This window comes from Peromyscus californicus, unplaced genomic scaffold (genome assembly GCF_007827085.1).
Source record: "Peromyscus californicus insignis strain IS unplaced genomic scaffold, ASM782708v3 Scaffold_18__1_contigs__length_77618521, whole genome shotgun sequence".
NCBI lineage: Eukaryota > Metazoa > Chordata > Mammalia > Rodentia > Cricetidae > Peromyscus > Peromyscus californicus.
The window spans coordinates 18,064,629-18,083,731 of NW_026294480.1; the positions used below are offsets into that span (position 1 = coordinate 18,064,629).

General features: G+C 38.0%; 1 protein-coding gene and 1 long non-coding RNA gene across 6 annotated transcripts in view; one reads left to right on the plus strand and one right to left on the minus strand.

Moving 5' to 3' along the window:
• The window catches only part of Cdh12 (cadherin 12), a 988,903-nt gene that overhangs the window by 393,793 nt on the left and 576,007 nt on the right, over positions 1 to 19,103 (minus strand). For all 5 annotated transcript variants that reach the window (XM_052743072.1, XM_052743068.1, XM_052743069.1 and 2 more), the window contains one exon: positions 10,418 to 10,563. The gene's annotated coding sequence lies outside the window, so the exon portion shown is untranslated. The remainder of the gene's footprint in view (positions 1 to 10,417; positions 10,564 to 19,103) is intronic.
• Positions 10,493 to 14,406, plus strand: LOC128113407 (uncharacterized). The gene is made up of 2 exons (XR_008219441.1): positions 10,493 to 10,607; positions 12,023 to 14,406. It is a non-coding gene; the product is annotated as an uncharacterized LOC128113407 (long non-coding RNA).

The window sequence follows — 19,103 nt, forward strand, 5'->3', positions numbered from 1 at the left end:
AAATTAGTGGGAAAAAATTCATTTACTAAAAAAAAAATGAATAAAGTGAATATTATCTCCCTCACAGTAAAATCAATCTCAAGCTTCAGTTTTAATATCAAGATTACTTCCTTATAATTACAACAAACTTCCCAGAGAAACATTTGAAATAGGTTATTACATATAATTCCTATATTGTAGTCATATATACACAGACATACACATTCACATACATTCAGACATATGAACACACACACACACACACACACACACACATACACACACACTCACACTCATGCACACATCACATTACTACATCCTTATTAAGGGCTCACTAAAAATCTTCATTTCCTTAACCTTTCCTCTTTCTCTACCCACAAAGTAAATATTCATAAGGTGAAAATGTTTTCCTTTGCAATGTGCTGTGGGATGTTCTGTATGGCAAATGTGTTGCTAATTAGTCAATAAATAAAACACTGATTGGCCATTGGCTAGGCAGGAAGAGTAGGCGGGACAAGGAGGAGAATAAAGCTGGGAAGTGGAAGGCTGAGAGAGAGAGACACTGCCAGCCGCCACGATGACAAACACCATGTGAAGATGCTGGTAAGTCACGAGCCACATGGCAAGGTATAGATGAATAGAAATGGATTAATTTAAGCTGTAAGAACAGTTAGCAAGAAGCCTGCCACGGCCATACAGTTTGTAACCAATATAAGTCTCTGTGTTCACTTGGTCGGGTCTGAGTGGCTGTGGGACTGGCAGGTGACAGAGATTTGTCCTGACTGTGGGCCAGGCAGGAAAATTCTAGTTACATGCCATTATTTAATGCAATGCACTAACAAATTTGAAAATTATGTTTCAATGTTAATATCCATACAAACTGAGTGTTCTTTATAAACATGGTGGACAGAATGTGCTTACGATATCTCACAACTCAAGAAGGGAAATTTTTGCTATTTTCCATATTTTTATGAAGGTATCATACCTAATGCCTAAAAAGTTAAATGACCAGCAAGTTGTTTCTGTTTTGTAAATATACCTAGTAACCTGAATTTTAAACCTGCTCCATTTGTGTGACTGCTGTGACCTCACTAGATTTAGATTAGTAAATCCAGGACTTTCGGAAATTCTATTTTCTACCCATACATCATCTCACCAGCTCTGTTTTAACTATGCAGCAAATTATTTATTTGCAGACTGATCTTGATTATTTTGTTTTCACTATCATAATAATAGTATATAAGAACATGTCTTTAATTCTAAGGATTTTTTTTTTTTAATTTGGACTGGAGCTTGAATGTGAGACCCTACTGCTGAATTAAATTTCCAACTCTGGTATTTCTTCCTGAAACACAAAAGCTTTTAGTGTATTTCAATGAGCACAATACCAAGTCTGAGGGTTTAAATAATGACCAACTTTTGCTAATAGTTAGAAATGGATTTAGGATATGATTTGTGTCCTCCAAGGGTCCCTTCATGAAAATATAATCCCAATGAAAGGACATTAAATTATAGAAACTACATCCAGATGCTAATTATGATTAGATAAATCATTGGGGTGTAGTCTGTGATTGAATTCTGGTGACTTCATTAGAAGATTAAGAGCTTAGCAATAGTGGAGGGGGTGCCTGAGCTAGCCTACCTCAATAATCAAATCGGTAAATACCCTAACTGTCATCATAGATCCTTTATCCAGTAACTGATGTAAGAAGATGCAGAGATTCACAAGCCAAGCACAAGGCAGAGCTCAGAAGTCCGGTCAAAGAGAGGGAAGAGGGATTATATGAGCAAGAGCAGTCAAGACCATGATGGGGAAATCTACAGAGACAACTGAACTGAGCTCAAAGGAACTCAATGAACTTTAAACAAACAGCTGTGGAACCTGCATGGGACCAGACTAGGCTCTCTGCATATGGAAGACAGTTGTGTAGCTGGGTCTGTTTGAGGGGCCCCTGGCAGTGTGATCAGGACCTGGTGCATGAGATGCCTTTTTAGAGTCCATTACCTATGGTGGAATGCCATTCTCAGCCTTGATGCAATGGGGAGGAGCTTGGTCCTGCCTAAACTGAATGTACCCTGTAGGCATTGCTGACTCACCATGGGAGCCCTGAACTTTTTGGAGGAGGGGCCCGGGTGTGGGGAGTAGGAGGAGAAATGAGAGGAAGATCTAGGGTTGGTATATAAAATGAGTGAAAAAAATTCTTAAATTAAAAAAAGAAGAAGAAGAAGAAGATACAGAGGAAACAGAGTTACCACAGACATATGTGCTCTCTGCAACCTCAGGACTCTGGGAGGCTGATGACAGAAACCAGAACTAGCCTCTCATATGGGGCATCTAGAAATGCAAGTCTAGAAGTTCAAGCCCAGATAAACTTCTTTTTATCTTGGTATTGTGGTGTTAGCACTAGAAAACAGGCTGATACGTATGTCAAAGTATAAGTTCTTTAAAGCAGAAGACAACAGTAACTAAAGAGGCACTGATTCTCAAACTTCACTGAAGTCAGATGAAATGCAGTGAACAGTCTCTGAATAGATTCAAACTGCACTGTTCAACAGGGAGTGATGGAGCTGCCTGTGGTGTGGATCTAGATTCTAGTTTTCCAGAAAGTATTAGAGCATCACAGTGTAGTGAACTAGTGTTTCCTGAAGTTCCTGCTACTGGAGAACTGAGGAAACTTATGTGCGAGGATCACCTGAGTGAAAGAGAGGGGGTGGGGGAAGAAAGAGATTAAATTATTCAGAATATAGAGTTTATAGAGACTGGACGAAATTGTCTGAGTAAGTAGTCTTTTGTATGAAAGTACCAGTGCATCTCATTTACTGCTTTGCTAATGACTATAGAATTCCATTCCTCAGACCCATCTGAAGACATTGAATAACTAATATTAAACTTTATATGATCTTCAGAGGTACAGTAACCAGAATCTAGAGTCCTGACAACAGTGCTAGAAGTCTTTCCAGCGAATTTCCCACCAAAGATAGAATGAATCAATTAGGTTAGCAAAATATTTTAATTTTTCTTCATTGCTTCATATCAAATCATCACATCACCTGAATAAGGTACCACTACAAAAACAATGAGAAACAAAGGCAAGAGTGAGGAGCTGTGTCTACTGAATCGCAAATGTTTATTTTACATTAATAGTCACAGAAACTGTAATGAAACAGACACAGAAGGCAGCGGTCATGGCTTTATACCTTGCAACTGTTCAGGACGTAGGATAACATGAGCTATCAGCTTGAAGTACGTTGTCCCATTTTAATGGAACCAGTGTGACACTTTTATCACTTCATACAGAAGCACTTTGTGCTTAAATTTGGGCAGGACTCCCCATTTCTGTGCCTCCAAATCAAAGTATATTTTACACAGCTTTCTGCTCTGAAATGTTTTTAAAAAACAAAATGGCTCAGCAGCCAAGGAAGGAAAAATTCCTGGTGTCTAATGATACTTCTTAACAGACACAGAAAAAAAAAAACAAAACTGTGACATATCCAACTAGTTTGCTATTTTTTTTATCATGAGCTATTACCCTGTTATGTTTATAATATGTTCCTCCTTAGACAGTAGTCACAACATTTATCTTTGCATTATGCTCCTCTCTGCTTTTCAGATGTTTGCCTTTAGGGGCACTGATAAAACACACACACACATATACGAAGCCATTATATTTTGTGGGCCTGCATTAAAAATCACATCTCCTCCTGACAAGCTATTTAAAATGTCATTTGTGCCTTGTGAAGGCTTTTAGAAAAATCCAGAGACCTAGACCCAGGTGACCCAAACTGTGTTTCTGCAAGGATTGCAATTTCCTTTTGAGGATTATGGTTCCAGGGAAGATTGCTTCTAAATATCTGTGAGAGAAATTCGTTCCAGAATTAATGCTGTTGTTTGCTATATATTGATTTTTAGAGCATTTCACCTAATGCCATGTAAAAGACAGCTAATAAAATGAACTTTAATTATGGTAATATTAAATGTATCAGTGTCATCATTCCTACGCATGGAAGGTCAACATGTATCCATTCAAGCTGTGCTGGCAGTTACTCATTCACAAGTACAGCCAGTTTCTATTGTTTGCTCCGCTAATTATATTTTTCTAAAGATCATAAATGCTAAGAATAAGAACAAATGTAATTCCACAGTAATAAATATTGTCCATTTACGAAATAAGGAACCACAAAGGGGCACTTTTGAAGATAGTGGACTTTGACTTTAAATATTCATGTTCATTGATTACAAATGGATGAGAAATGCTATCCTGTTATTACACAGATAAGAACTAATTGGAATAAGTGACCTTTACTCAATGTGTGTGAAAATTTTCTATTACTCACTTAAAGACAAGATATCTACACAGTCTCTAAGGTCGATATGATGTTTCAAATTTAACAAACAGATTTCAGTAGTTATAAACATAGTGGAAGTTTTGTGTTAGTCTAATTACTGCCAGCTTCTAAATTTGCTGACATTGTACAGAGATGACATGTGTGCTTAACATTTTTTCTTAAATAGCAGCAACTAAGTTGTCAAAGTAGAAATAATAGATATTGTTTTATGAAAAAAATGACTTCATTTTTGAGAGGAAACTCAGTTAATATTTTCACCAAATATTTCTTTATATATCGCTGGGAACATAGTATGAGCAAGAAATGTACAGTATCCCCATCACACCCAGATTTTGTTATTATTAAACAATGCAATGACGTCTGTGATTCACATAGAACAGGAATAAAGTCTACTATGAAAACTTACAAGAGTTTTGATCATTGAGGGTTTTACCAAGTAAAATATACATAATAATACATAGTAATAGGACAGATGAAGTTTAGAGTTAAAAAGAAAGATGTTGACCATGGCTGGGTCAATGTGTGATGAAGATTAGGCAAATGAAAGGGGAGCAGCCATCAGACCTTGTACACAAAGGATTTCAAAGTATTTTTATTACCTTCTAAAGGAGAGGGCAAGCCATACAGCATGCCCTAAGATAAGGAAAATGTTTACATATTTATATTTGTATTTGAGCAATCAATTCTTTAGCAATGTTGGGCATTCTTTTGTGGAGGACAGGATTGTAAAGTGACCATATGGGGAGTGGCAGATTATGGTGACAGGAGATATGGAGAGGTGAGGATAAAAATCTATGTGAGGGGGATATAGAAAGCAGGACAGAAAGGTCCAGATGTTTATTAGATACACAGTTTGGAATAGTGCTAGTGGAAAATGTGCTGGTTGTATTTATAACTTTATACACAAGGTAGCGTATAGTCTGTATTGCTTATTAAGTTGAAAAGAGAAAAGGTAGAAAGATTAAGAAGTGAAATAGGAAGATGCATTGACCCTGAAAGTTCTCAACCTGCCTTGTTCCTGCTTCTGGCGGTCCTCATTCCTTCCTCTGCAAAACAGTTCTTAATACATGATGGACTCCACCTCAGTGGTCAGAGTATAGCCTGTTCTTCTTAGAGGTCATGGGCACATTACAGAAACTACCAATAAACAGAATTTAGTAAATGTGAGATTAAAAAGTAGGACAGAGTGTCACATTTTGGATGAAATGATAAAAAAGACTTGGGTGAAGAAACAAGCTCACATATGTAATTTCAGTGAAAATCAACAATGGCATTGAGACAGAACTACACAGAGGCTTTATGACAATTCACCAATTTTGCTCACAGTTTGCTCAGAGATGAAAACAGCTACCTGTTAAATCTCATCAACCTGTAGTCTCGAAAGACTAGACAAGTCAAATTCAGTCACTAGAAAAGACGTTGCGTCTTTTTCACTACTATGGGGTAGAGAAGAAAGATGGGGTAATGTGAGAGCCATGTACTTCATCTACGAGGAGCACCACCCTTCCTGGAGAGGATGTTAGAAGTTTAAGATCTCGGTCAAAAGTTCATGGGGAGGCCTTACCTTTTCGGAGGAGGGGATGGAGGGTGGGCTGGGGGAAAGACTGGGGGAGGAGTGGGAGGAGGGATGAGAGGAGCATCTGTGGTTGGCATGTAAAATGAATAAAAAATTTCTTAATAAAAAATGAAGTTTAAGATCTCAAACAGACAAGATGACTTAGCTCATAAAGCTTCTGGCTGCCAAGCTTGAAAACCCAAGACCTGAGTTTGGTCTGTGGAACCTATATGGTAAAAGAAGAGAATGACTTTACTCATGTTCTTTTGTAACCATGATAACTAACCTGTTATATGTTAATACTCACACAAACATGTAAATATATGTGTGCATGTGCAAGTACACACACACACACACACAAATACATTAATGTAATAAAATTTTAAAACAAATAATACATTATCTGAAACCATGACACAGAAATCCGAAGAAGAACCTGCAGAGAAATTTCATGCCCCTTTGTATTTTAAAATTGCTTGTTGACAAGAGCATTACTCTGCATTTCTCTGTCAGCGTCACCTGGGAATAATTATGACCCCAGCCACTAGGCCACATTTCTATGTACACTGATTTTATCATGTCTCTAAACTTTGCTTCTTCATTTTTTCCCTCATTCTACTAAATTAGGAAAAAGGAAAATCTGATGCTATAATTCACTGTAAGTTTCTACACAGAGAATCATAAAGATATGTAGCTTGGACTAAGGAAAACAGTGGATTTCGTTGCTGAAAATAATTGATTATTTTTGTGTAGAGAGGTAAATAGATAGAACCCAACAAAGAATATCCTGGTCAGAATTTACAATTAGAATATTTAAATCCTATACAAAAACATGAATGTGCTTATAGGAAGTACATTCAACTTTAAAATGAAGGGCATGTTCTCCAAGATAGTCAAACTATAGTCATTATGCAGATAGCCAAAAAAAAATCATCCAAAGTGAATGGTTCACATCTGAACAAGGACTCAATCTTACAGGCTCTTGAGCATATTCTAAGCTCATGCTTGACCATACAGAAATGAGTGACTCTGCTTTGAGTAGCTTTGGCTGCGTTTTGACATTACTCTACTTTGATTGTTTAAGTTTTTCCTACCCTGTAATCCAGTCAGTTGTTCAATAAGAACAGTCAAACAGTGACTCTATGTTTTTTTAATATGAAAAATATTATACAACTTTATTGAAACACATTTAAAGACATAAGTTGAGATTCTCCTTTATGGATAGAAAGGCTTTATCATAAAAATACCTGCTTTTCCTAGCCAAATTCATAAACTCAGTGTAACTCCAATAAAAATATAGACTTTCCCCAGGCACCTGGCAGTATGAGTACACATTGCAGAGAAGTAGGAACTAAGAAATCACAGAGCAATTTAGAAAAACAAGAAGAGCAGGAAGAACTGACCCACAGGGCATAAAGACTTTTTCAAGGATGCTGTGGCAGTAACACAGGGTCTACTTGAAGGAGACTAGAGAACCAGCCTGGGTCTGATGGCTCACACCTTACCATGCCTGGCTTGTTCTTGGTTTTCAAGTCAAAAATCCAAATCTTTTCTCTCAGTTTCTATCAGTTACTCGGTAGTCCATCCTATCCCCACTGATATCTGTTTGTTGGTTTCTATTTCCTTGAGACAAGGTCTCTCTATGTGGCCCTGGCTGGCGAAGAATTCACTCTGTAGGTCAGGCTGGCCTCAAACTCATAGAGATCTGTCTACCTCTGACTCTATGTTTTAAAGCTCTAACTTCCTTCAGTGTTCTTCAGAAAGAATCAAAATAAAGGATTCAATTGTAACTTTAGTCCTCTGTCCAAAGTAGGAAGTTTTCTCTAAATTGACTCTTGGATTACATTCTTTCATGACACATTCACTCACCAGTGGAAATCCAATATTATACTTGTCTTTGGATGAATATGGATTACTCTTAGCTTCTTTTCAATCTCAGTTCTCTAAAAGTGACTTTGGATTTAAATCATTATGCCTGTGTATGTGTTTGCATGTGTGTGAGGGTGTGGAAGAGAGAGAGTGTGTTGGGATTTGATATTAGGGACTCACATACATGAAGCAAATGCTCTACCATTGAGCTTTAGTCCCGTTCTAAATTTCATGAAGTTGTAACAGTTCTTTGCTTTTAGGAACTGCTTTATTCTGTGTCAATGTGGGCCATGAAATTCTTTCTGATGCTGCAGAAGGAATACATTCTAATCAAGCAAAAGGAAACTGAGAATCCACGCAGCTCCTAGATGTATGATGACAAGTGGCAATAATATAGTAAGTTGGAGAAAAGTAAATCATACATTCTACCTAAAATAAATGACTAAATTCCCTCTAAATTATTTTAATTAATTAATTAATAATTTAGTGTGTGTGTGTGTGTGTGTGTGTGTGTGTGTGTGTGCATGTGCACATGTACATCCATGTATCGATGGACATATGTGTGCTACAGTGCACATGTGGAGGTGAGAAGACTATTTGCAGGGATCCTTTCTCTAAGTACACCACTTGGGCATTAAACTCATATTCCCAGCCTTGGTGGCAAACACTTTTTACCTGCTGAGTCACCTGGAAGACTCGAACTACTAATTTCCACTTGCTCACAAGACTTTCTCCATTCCCTCCCTTGTTCATAAAATGAAAATTAAAAAAAAAATAGTAACCACAGCAACAGTAAAAGTCCTTTGTTTTCATGTTTATATAAATGCATTAGAACACACTATATCTGTTCTTTGATGGCCATACACTTCATTGACCAGAATGTCCCATAAAAGCTCGTTAGGTTTGAAGTTACCATCAGCTTGAACCAGTACATGGGGTAGTCTATAATACAGAACTGATACTAGCAGTAAGAAAATGATTTAATATCAAACATGTTTTGGTTATTTACCTCTTTACCTAGTTTGATTTAAAGAACAGAGGTGAATAAAGCTACCCTGGGTAGTGATTACAATGAAGACAATTTTCCACAGTTATCTTTAAATCTTGGAGAAGCCACCCTATTCCAACAAAGAGATAGACATCTCAGTGCAATAGAAATAGCAAATTATCTTCAGGCATTGGGTGAAAACACAGACAACTATCCCTAAGCACGCAAGCCTACAGTCCTTCTGCAAATATTTTATTCCTGTGTAGGAAGCAATAGCAACAGCATTGGCCTGAATAGCTCCCATGGGGAATTGCAGAAGCACAGGGAATTAACACAAACAGTGTTCTGACATCTTTATAAGACTTCCCATCTCAAGATACCTATGGAATGAAAGTGGAGTCAACATTTGGGAAATATGACTTTTCACTTTAAAAACACATTTGGGATACCATGACAAGTAATACACACAAAGCAGTTAGATATTTTGCTTGCACTGTAATATTTCAGATTAGTTATTGAAATTCAGTACAAAAAGTAATGTAACAGCATGCAATTGTATTTTAAATAGTGTGTTTAATTATTTAAAAATGATTTTATGGTAATTGACCCACACAATAGCAAGGTACACAGTCACTATTCTCCCATGTTAAGAGTGATAATCAATAGAGCCTCTGTAAATTTAATGAACAAAATATTTTGTTTATCTTGATCATATTGCCCATAGTGTGGTACAGTACTTCAGGCTATATTTACATGTGCTAACTAAAGAGGAATGGGAAAAGTTTACATAATTCAAGTTAACATTGGAAAAAGTTTTACCATGATCTTTCTAGGTACCTTGAACTAATTGCAAAGAGGAATGGATACAGAAGAAATAAGATGAACTATTTTACTGAAAGTAGGTGGATAATTGCCCTAAACTATGTGTGACCTGTTAACCTAACCTCAATTTGCTATAGGTGGATAACAAAAATAACCTCAGAAATAACATACCTAGAAGTTGAGATTTCAACATATATCCTTAAATTACCTTCCTTAAAAATAAACATTTCAGAAAGCAGTATTTTCTTTTCAAAACTTATCTAATAAAAAAATTCCATCTATCTTGTATAAGGACTATACATTGTGCCATTGGAATAATCAATCCTGTAGCTTAATTTCTCTGAAAAATTTATCAGACACTGTTCCCATTTAAATTTCAGTTCTTAAATGCACACTTTTAAACTCTCAGAGATCCAGCCCTTGGTCCTTACACCTAAAGGAAGTGCAGAGACATTGCTGAAGTAGAGACCTGGACAGGATCTCAGAAAGTATTTGCAAATTTCTTTGCCCTCCAGAAGGTCTGGCATCAAGGAACAACGTCAAGCAAAATCAAGTTACCTTGGCACCCTGCAGGTCTCTTACCAGATTATTAAAGAAGGAAAAGAAGTCATCTACCTTTTCACATAACCTTTTATTTTCTTTTGATGAAAAGCAGAACTATCAGATTTGATAAGAACGCCTCTGAGATGCCATTATCCCCAAATGCAGGCTCGCATCCAGGACACTTGCTTGTAAAACTAAGCCTTGCCCTGCCATAGACAGCCACTTACTGCAGTGCAGAATGTCAGCGCAGACAGTAAGAACTTTCCGTGCAGAGATACCGCGCGATGTAGCCAGTCAGGCGCAGCAGCACTTACCTTAATTGAAATACTCTCCGTGATCAAGTGAGAAATCCTTCAGATCAACCGTGAAACAGTGGGGAGATCGAAGTTTTCAATCAACACCCACAGAGTGGCAGCGCGCTGTACTCCTTTGCCTCTGTTTATGCCAAGCTCCTCGCTGTCTGAAGGGAGAAAAAAGATCAGCTGAAATCCTTGGAGATTCCCAGTGAGTAAATGAGGACTGAGCGATGTTTTCTAGCGGGAGTTTCTCCGTGAGCTTGCACTGTTTGCAGGCTCCCTAACTGCTGTGATGGACGCCTGTCAGGTCCCTGGAGCCAGGCGGTATTCATTGACCTGATTAGCAGGCAACGCTCCCTGCGTGCAGGCAAAGCATGCGGAGGGGTTGTGGGTCTCCTGGGAATCAGAAAAGGAACCAAGGCCACTTGGGAAACTGGTCTTTCTCAGCCTGATGGATAAACTACAACTATGACTATAATTTATAGGGTGATTAGACACAGTGTTAGCCATTGCAGGACTTCAGCAAATCGGCTTTCTCCAGCCGATTTCGCAAGATGTATTCGTGTTAGATATAAGGCGCAGTGAGACAATTACTGGACTGATCGGGCTGATTTGTAAGCCAAGCCTAAAGCTGAAACATGTTTAAAACAATGTGATAAAAGAGATAGCTGGATTTGCCTTTGCCCATAGCTTGCTACATATATCAACCTTTGTCTAACTAAAATGACTTTAAAGGTTTATTACAGCCCTCCAGAGGGCAACTCTGACTTGTAAAAAGGTAGTATTCATACTAAATAAGCATATCTGGCAGTTTTGTAAGACACGAGCATACAAACCAAGGCATGCAAAACAGAGTGCTGCCCCTGCACTCTTTCAAATAGCATTTTTATATTAACATCACATTTCCAAAAAAAACGTTTATGTGATTACCCAGAGTAACAACAGAAGAGTCTATGGCACCTAACAGAGACATCTTCCCTATTATCTGTAAATGCTGATGGAAGGAAAGAAAATAGCAACAATGGTACTTGTATCCAAGGGAATAAATACCCAGTGACTGTTTAAATGTAGTGAGGTGTCTCTACCTACCTGCTGCTCCTCATCCATCATCCACCCTTTTGGTCACTTCTCAGTATCCTCTACTCTCTCACATCCAAAGTTCGTTGGTCCCCGGAGAGATTTAATGTTCTGGGAAAGGTCACAGAACTGAATGTTGAAGCCCCAAATGGTTAATTTTTGACAGCTCTCACTTTTGCAGGAGAAAATTATGCAAATAACATAAAAAGAACAGATGAAAAAAGTCATTTGCATGTCTTGAGGGTGAGAAAATTCTCATTGCCAGAGAGGAAACTGATGACTGTCCTCTCACAATAATACTGTGTGACATATTCAGCATGTCTTCTCCATGTAGGTCTCAACTGGGACATATGGCATCCCCTCGGTGTGTGTAGGGTGTGTGGTGGGGAGGGAGAGAGGGGGGCTCTTCTTGCATTGCTGTATTCACATGTATTTGAGAAAACTCTCAAATCCATATAACAAAATGTCCCAAACATACACAACAGGGCATTTGTTTGCCTTGTACATACCAAATAAACTTTCCGTTTTATTTTGTCTCATTAATAGACTACCTCCTTGGTGAAACTTCTTGGTGAAGAGGAAAACTCGAAGAGGGGACTGAATTGCTGTGCACAGGGCTGGCTGTGCTCTTACTGGGAGAAGGCACAGATTCCTAGGGAGAGGTCCCTGAAGGAGGGGCTGCTCCAGCTTCCAGTGAAGAGGTCTGGTGCTCCCTCAACTGGTGGAGGGTGAGAGCTGAGCGTGAACAAACTTGATCGATTCACTTCAGGAGAAGGAAGCAACTCTTGCTACTCTTAAGCAGGAAGCCCATTATCCAATTATAGACAGGCAGTGGAGGACTCCAGCAGAAATGATACTCCTTAAATCGAAATTAATGCACCCGGCCCATAAATAGCAAACAGGAAATACAACTGCTAATTTCTTCACAGAGCGTCCCAGCTAGGCTGTAACAGGGCACTTACAAGCGATCCCTGGTTACATTTCATGGCTCTGGTGTGTACTTGTCCACGCAGTTAGAGCACTCTGCTCCTATATTGATCAAAGTCCCGTTCAGAGCACCTTCACTTAAATAGTGGCCTCTTTAAAACTTTTTAAAGCTTTAACACTGTACTTATTTTCCCGAACCCTGTCCACCATCAATTACCATTGAAAAGGATGGCAGGTGTGTCAGAAAGTACCATTGTGCCAGAGAAGATGTTTGACTGAATAATGTAATAATACTCATATCAAGACATTTTTTCTCAAGTAAGACCTTTTACTTATCCATTGTGTCTTCAGTATATATTAATCTATGCCAAACTCTAAATGGGTTAATGTGGCTATGAAAAGAACAACACAATTTTGTGAGGAGAACATGAAAAGACATGAGTGATGTGACTGTACTAAGTGTCTTAATTAGGGTTTCTATTGCTGTGATCAAACACCATGACCAAAAAGCAAGTTGGGGAGAAAAGGTTTATTTGGTGTATACTCCCATATTTCTGTTCATATTGAAGGAAATCAGAACAGGAACTTAAACAGAGCTGGATCCTGGAGGCAGGAGCTGATGCAGAGGCCATGGAGGAGTGCTGCTTTACTGACTTACTTCCCCTGGCTTACTCAGCCTACTTTCTTATAGAACTCACAGGATCACCAGCCCACAGAAGGCACCACCACCACCCACCATGGCCTGGGCTCTCCCCCATTGCTGACTAATTGAGAAAATGACTCACAGCTGGATCTCATGGAGGCATGGGGCCTCCTAAACTGAGGCTCCTTTCTCTCTGATGACTCTTGTGTCAAGTGGACACACAAAATCAGCCAGTACACTAGGTACCACACATTAAATACTTGAGACATCCCATGTGCTCTCAATGAACTTCAGCTGTCGCTCTCATGGACGAAATATGGAGCTTTAACCTGTGAACCACACTTTACCATTCTTTAATTATTTTTAGAGAAATTACAGTGAGTTTGCGGGGTCAGAGGACAACTTTTAGAAGTCAGTTAACTCATTGAACCATGTGGATTCTGGGGATTTAACTCAGGTGGTTATACATGCTCTCAAACACCTTTACCAATGAGCCATTTTGCTGGCTTTCAGTTATTGTGTTAATTAAAGCTCAGAGAATATAAATAAGTTGATCAATGCTAAACAGGCAGTATACAGAAAATACAGAATTAGGACAGTTAACTGTAACTATAAAGATTCAATTGATATTTATTAAATTTCTATTTAGAAAACAAAAGTAAGTCTGCTACAGCACTAGGGAGAATGTCCCCTACACCACGCCGGGGCAGCACAACAGAGTTGGCCCTGAAGGTGTAGATGTGGGAGATCTGACCCTGAGGATGTGAAAGTAGGAGGCCTGGTCTAGTCCCTGTGCTACAAAGGGTGAGCTCACCAAGGCAATGCAGGAGAGCGCACCCTGGTGGTGAGGACAAGGAAGAGCTGGTGTGCTGACCAATCCTGCAACTACCCAGGCCCAGAACCAGGGTTATGCATTGACCCACCCCAATATCCATTCCATCTGTGAACTGCTGGAGCACATGAAGGGACCCGTCCTACAGACCCAAAGCCCACAGGATCTCCGCAACACAGGGCAACAGCAGCATAACCAAAAGGGGCCCCAGTGAGGGCCCAGCACCGATAGTGTAGCAGAAACCAGAGGCCTTGGAAGACCAATGACTCTTTACAATGAACACTTGCAAGTAAAGATATATGGACAAAAGTGGTTAACTGTGTGACTCACTGTGTCACACTACAGCTTCCATGGCGAGATTTTTTTTTTTTTTTTTTTTTTTTTTGCTTTTATTTCTTCTCTTTTTTCTCTTAATCTTTATCTGGCAGGGGTTGGGGGATGGGGGAAGTAGAGGGTTACAGAGAGCAGATATGCAGGGCCAGGAAATGAATGGGATGTAGATGCATGATGTAAAAGACACAAAAAATAGCCGGGCGGTGGTGGCGCACGCCTTTAATCCCAGCACTCGGGAGGCAGAGCCAGGTGGATCTCTGTGAGTTCGAGGCCAGCCTGGGCTACCAAGTGAGTTCCAGGAGAGGCGCAAAGCTACACAGAGAAACCCTGTCTCGAAAAACCAAAAAAAAAAAAAAATAAAATAAAATAAAAATAAAAATAAATAAATAAATAAATAAATAAATAAATAAATAAAAAGAAATCCTAAAAATAAAAAAAATATATACTTCCAATGCGATAAGAAAATTACTTTGGCATTTTTGTTGTATGTTTTAGAACTGAATAAACATTTCTTTGCAATAGTTTTTCTTTGTATTGTTTTGTTTTGTTATTGTTATTTGATGTTTTTGTTTTTCCAGACAGGGTTTCTCTGTGTTCCCCTGGCTGTCCTGGAACTGGATTTATAGACCAGGCTAGTCTCAAACTCACAGAAATCTGCCTAACTCTGCTTCCAAAAGGCTGGGATTAAAGGCATGCACCACCACTCCCCAGTTAGTTTTGCTTATAATATATTAGGATATATCAGGATATATATCATTAGAAAATAAAATTCAAATGTAAATGAGCCTGAAACGAAACTATGTCTAGAATGACCAAAGTCTGTCTTGTTGTTTGTAGCATATAGTGTATCTTGGTCAAATAACCACATAATGCTCAAGTAACATCTTAGAGGAAGGCCCAGAAAGATAAGCGCCAGAGAAACAGGAAGGCTGCTTTGAAACAGTGTCTTCAAGATAGGAAGAGAAGCCCTACCCCCATACCCACCAAATTATCATGAGCATGGCTGCCTAAACTAGACCTGAACAATGACATCACCAATAGACATGCCAATGTAGATGGGGGGGCGGGGGGATCTCGCAGGGTGCCACTTCTAGATGAAAAACTATGGGCAATTAACCCCAGTGAAGAAGAGGGAACTAATATTCTCCAATCTCCTAATTGGTTAATTGGTTGTCCAATACCAAGTGGTTAGCCCTTAAAACAAATACATACATGCAACACAAAATGAACTCAGCAGGATGTGTGTGTGTGTGTGTGTGTGTGTGTGTGTGTGTGTGTGCATGTTTATCTCTATGTGTAACAACAATAATTAAAAAATAAAGGACCATGATTTGAGAAGGAGTAGAAAGGACAATAGGAGGAGATGGAAGGAGAAAAGAAAAGGGAAATGAAACAACTAGAATAAATAAAAAATAAAAACAGTTAAAATTAAAAAGCACTATCACTTTGTTGCTTCATTAACATTCTCAAATGTAGTGATTGTCTTTAATAGAAAACTGAGTGTTTCAAAATGTTTATTGAAATATGTATTAACTAAGCCAAATTTAGTGTGATTTTTACAATCCAAGCTTTATCAAGAAGCTCCTTAGCCAGCTTAAATACAACCATTTCATCTTTCTTTGAAATTACTAGATATATTCATAAGATTTCAGAGAAATGTTGTGACCACAGTTTTTAAATATATCTGATAAAAAAATTTGTCTATAAAAGAATGATGATCACTCAAATTAATTCAGTCTTTAAACTTTGCCAGTAAGTCTCTTACCTATTATCACATTTTATTCTTACAGAAATCTTAGGAAATAGGTTACCTTAAGTATTTTTTATCATATTTCTGTGACAAGAAAATGAGAACTAAAAAGGGCAAGAATATGTCCTTTGGACTTTGCTATTTGGTGAAAAACCCAATCATCTCTTGTCTCGGGGTTTCTACTGCTGTGTCCAAACTCCATGAGCAAAAAGCCAGTTGGGGAGGGAAGGGTTGATTTGGTTCACACTTCAACATTGCTGTTCATCACGGAAAGAAGTCAGGATAGGAACGCAAACAGGGCAGGATCCTGGAGGCGGGAGCTGATGCAGAGGCCATGAAGGGGTGCTGCTTACTGGCTTGCTCCCCATGGCTTGCTCAGCCTGCTTTCTTACAGAATCCAGGACCAGGGATGGTACCACTTACCATTGGCTGGGCCCTCCCCCACTGATAACTATTTTTACAAAGATGTCTCACAGATGGATCTCATGGAGGCATTTCCTCAATAGAGGCTCCTTTCTCTCTGATGATCAGAGCTTGTGTCAAGTTCACAGACAAAGTCAGCTAGTGCATCTCCTTTTCAGGGAAGTGTTATTGCTTCCTGTTGTCTAGTAAATATGATCATCTGAATCATGCTGTAGCAAAATAGGCACCAAATGAGTATATATATTCAAATACCCATTTGAAATAATCAAAAATTTACTACAAAGTACAAACTTATTTAGGTTTATCCTAAATAATATAAATAATATCCACCATTTAGTGAAAGGAAAATTATTCTGAGCCGACTAGTTACAGTCGATATGTCCTGGGATTTTTGTTTAGGTTTCTCATACACTTTGCCTGATATCGGCTATTTTTACTTACATTTGGAATATGCTAAGATACTTTTCTCAGTGTGCATCTACAATTCTTGTACTAATTTTAAGTTACTCTCATATGCCTTTATATTCAAATGTTACTTCGTTGTAAATTTTTTTGTGTGGATTTACTTATCAGGAGGAAATAAATTCCATAGCATTGGTGTTGTTTCAAGGGTAAAAACCGAAGAAATACTATAGTAAAAACTGATCATGTAGCATCAGCAACAAGCTAATACTATCCCACAAATACTTTCTTATTACCAGTAGATTCTCACAAGTTACAGCAATTTCTGCTTCAGTCTAAACCATGGAAGCTACATAGCTATATTTACTAACATTTAAAGAATATTTTTCACATTATTGAGAGTAGCTTCTCTTATGTACACTCAAGAAATTGAAAAATGATAAATTTGTAGCAGGGGGCCGTGCAGGGGTGGTGCATGCCTTTAATCCCAGCACTCAGACGGCAGAGGCCAGTGGATCTCTGTGAGTTCGAGGCCAGCCTGGTCTACAGAGCGAGTTCCAGGACAGGCTCCAAAGCTACACAGAGAAACCCTATGTGAAAAAACAAAACAAAACCTAAAACAAAAAAACAAACAAAAACTTAGTGGGGAATAAAATTCAACATGCTATCAGAAGTTTTGGACTACAGTCAGAATTCTTCCACTAACTGGCTTTATAACCTTCAGACATTTAAAAAGCTTACAGTTAATAATTTCACTGGGAAATGTGAGGAAATTAAAGTATATTAACTTTAAGATTTCAGCCAGCTCCAAAATACATTATCCAACTAATAATTTGTGATATCCTTTCTACCTCCTGCAGAAATAATCAGGCACTCAAGAACAAAAGGTTATATGCAAACACACATTTTCTCCCCTCTCTCACCTCTCAGTGCCCCTCGCAATTTAATTGTTACATTCTATAAATAACATTATAACAAGAATATTTTGATTTCATAGTTCAAAGTAATTTATGAATCAGATACGGGTTGCTGATTTCATGTTGTACACAGAGTAAGTGAAAAAAATCAAGGTTATGAGTGTTCTTTGACAATTTTTATAGAATTATTACATTTTTCTTCAGAAGGACTTAGTTGATTTTGTCTAACTAAATCAATGCTTAGCTGCATTTTCTCCACATTTGTTGTTATGGTCAAAGAAACGGAAGTCATTTTGATTAAAGTGATGAAGAATGAACTTAATAGTGAGCACATCCATAAAGAATAATATAAGTGCATTTAAGCCATTTTTGTACATTCTCACTAAAATAAAAAAAAGTATTGAATCATTAGAAGAAAAAGGGCTTCCAGTGGATAGTTTTACTTGGCAGTTTAAAACTTTCTTGTTAGCTCGGAATTATTATATTTTGTATTTTATATAGACTCACTGTCTATATAAAATTAAATCATGATATGAATAATTTGATAATACTATACAATTTTAGATTCATTCTGATCTGGTGAAAATTGTGATGACCAAAATTATTGCTACAAGGTACAAACCACGCATATTTTATCCTGGTTAATAAAATAAAAAAAAAGTTGCTAAACAGCTGCACATTAAAATATATGCATGTGTAGTATCGATTATCAAAACAGAAGATTACCTTTTCTATTGTTCAGAGAGAATGAGTCTTTTTGGAGAATGTAAAAGTACAAACAGTAGACTTACATGTGGAAAGATATTGATGCACATATGGAATAAGTCGTATCAACAGAATCTGTTGCTGGGTTTGCATTCCTACAGTTCAAATACATCTTTATTCAGATAGTCTGCGTCCCCCCAAAAAATCAACTTTATATCATTATTTTTAAAAGTCATTCCTATAATCATATGCATATTAGACTCATTGATCACAATAAATGGAAAACAACTGACATTATCAAGTCCTTGCAAAGATGTGAAACACTTACAGTCTTATATTGCTGATGTGTGTTGTAGAATATTATTTTAAGATGTGTTATTTTTGCTTGTGTTACATTTGTTTAACTCTGTGAAGCTCTTACTTTGCCTGTCTCAAACACTTGATGGTCTAATAAAGAGCTGAATGGCCAATGGTGAGACAGGAGAAAGGATAGGCAGGGCTGGCAGGCAGAGAGTAGATATAGAAGGAGAACTCTGAGAAGAAAAAGAGAAGGAGAAGGAACCAGAGAAGGAGAAAGACATCAGACCCAGCTACACAACAAGCCATGGAGAAAGAGTAAGATTTACAGGAGTAAGAGACTAGGAAAAGCCCAGAGGCCAAAGGTAGATGGGATAAGTTAAGGAAAGCTGGCAAGA